The 2,221-nt window shown below is 46.8% G+C and overlaps 1 protein-coding gene across 6 annotated transcripts in view; it reads right to left on the bottom strand.

Annotated features, from left to right (window-relative positions):
* Nucleotides 1-2,221, bottom strand: part of APOL3 (apolipoprotein L3) — a 17,060-nt gene that overhangs the window by 9,934 nt on the left and 4,905 nt on the right. The gene's annotated exons all lie outside the window — the stretch shown is intronic.

Below are 2,221 nucleotides of genomic sequence, written 5' to 3'. Positions count from 1 at the left end.
AGCTCCTTCAGCCGCGGAGGGCCAGGGGTCCGTCCTGCATCCCTGCTATGGGCTGCTGAGCGCATGTCCGCTCTGCCGCCCTCCTCCAACTGTTGGACCTTAGGTTGTTTCTAATTCTTTATGTAAACAACAGTGCAAAGAATCATGCTCCTCGAATAAAACTTTGCCTGTATTCGAGATCATTTTCCTTAAGATATTTCTAGATGTAGAATGACTGGGACAGAGGGCATCAACATGTAAAAATTCTTTCATACCTAGAGCTGAGCTGTTATGCAAACAAATCGTACCGATTTACATTGACACTCACAGTATACGAGGATGTACATCCTCTCCATACTATCGTTTCTCGGTAGCTTTAAAAAAAAAACCACAGATCTTTCTAGAGAGAGCATTTCTCTCAGTTCTGTTTGTCATTATCCTGCCTTGAGAGACCAGGGAAGAAAGCAAACGTTAATTACGTGTAGGCACTATTTTAAGGCGAAAAGACCATTTATCAACTCCTCCTCCTGAGACCTGACCGAAATGATGGCAAAGGGGCTCACAGATAAAATAATAGCGAATGATGAGATTGGCTTCTATCTGTGGCCTCTGCTCTGCCCCAGTAACGCTCTAAGACTTTACAAATAGTGGCTCATTCTCCAGTCACCTTTGCAGTGTTTACCACTGGTCTCGTAAACACTGGGGAGCTATCTGCGGCAGGTCCTGTTGCACTGCCGCCCGGGGCAACCTTTGCCCCCCCGGCCCAGCCTGGCTAAAATCTAAGGTGTGGGGGCCATCACTCGGCCATGAAACTACCAGCCTTTCGCCGACACAGCATAACCCCAGCTTGACTAGCAACTGAGCCACTCTATTTGTTTGTCTTGTCGATATTGATGAGAAGTTCTTTCCGGCAGAAAACAAATAAAACTGTGACTCAGATTTCACACACATTACCCTGCTGATTTAATGTACTTTTGACAGTTCTGTCAGATTTCTGCGACTTCCATTTATTTCCTCCTGTCTCCTTACTGCAGCCGTAATATTTTTATATGAGGAGAAAGAAGAAGAGAGAAATGTGAAAACCATGGGTCTCGGCTAAAATCTGAATAATGCCCGTGCCCCGCGCCTTGAGCAGGACGTTCCAAAGCCTCCCGGCCCCCAGGGTGGCCGGGCTCAGGTCTGGAGGCCCTGCACTGCCCCCTCCGGCCTCCTGCCCGGCTCCTTTACTAACTGCTGCCCGGAACTGTTCTTACTGGGCTGGAGGCTCCTTTGAAGGCACACAAAAAAGTCATCTCGTTTTTGACAAATGTAGGTACCCATCAAACATGTTGTCCGTTAAGAAGAAGGAGGAGGAGGAAGAGGAGAAATAATAAGCTTCCACAAAATCGATCGATCGATCAATCGATCGATCAATCTCAAAGGGATCCAAATGTAAACCAGAAAGAAACACGCGACGAACGTACTAGAAGAAATGTTAAAACTAACGTGTTGAGTCGAGGAAACATTTTTCATCGAGACACAGATCCCGGAAGCCATGAAGCAAAAAGTCTGATACATTTGACCTCTGAAAAATTAGTACCTGCAAAGGACAGGGGTCCCTCGGTTTTCTAGGGTCTCTCTCCTGTTTACAGGAGGTATACATGTTGTTAAACTTTAATTCATTTTTCTCCTGGTTAAAAAAAAAAAAAACTGCAAAGGACACCATAAACCAAGTCAGAATATGAGAGACCAGGAACCCCTCTGTGCAGTTTGTACTGTAGGCAAAAGGTGACTGTCCACAAACACAAGAGCCTCAAATCGACATGAAAAGAGTGAAACCAACTTTTAAAAACTGGATAAGAAGTAGGAACAAATAATTCCTAGGGAAGTGGCTCACCCAGCGTCACACAGCACTTGGAGGACAGAGTGGAGGCCAAGACCCTCTGACGCTGGTATTTAAGGGGTGAAATGTGGTTTTAATAATTCAGAAGTTCCCTGGGTTGTCTCTGCCTGCATAAACACATAGATCTAAGCTCACACCCCTACAGTTGTGTTCACGTCTACAGTTTGGCATTTTATTTTAAGATGACAAAGCTGGGACCAAGCAGCCGATGGGCTGTGGCACAGCCTTCTCACTCACTGCGTCTGGCTGTCTTTCTGGATCAGGACACCCAGGGCCCCCTCCTACTCGCCCCCATCACCCCACAGTCCCGAACTGAGGGCCAGTAAGGGCAGCGAGGCAAAGCCCTGCCATCTTCCTGCT

This window comes from Pteropus alecto, unplaced genomic scaffold, assembly GCF_000325575.1.
Source record: "Pteropus alecto unplaced genomic scaffold, ASM32557v1 scaffold94, whole genome shotgun sequence".
In the NCBI taxonomy this organism is placed as follows: Eukaryota; Metazoa; Chordata; class Mammalia; order Chiroptera; family Pteropodidae; genus Pteropus; species Pteropus alecto.
Note: the sequence above shows the minus strand (reverse complement) of the source record. Positions and strands in the feature narration are given on the sequence as shown.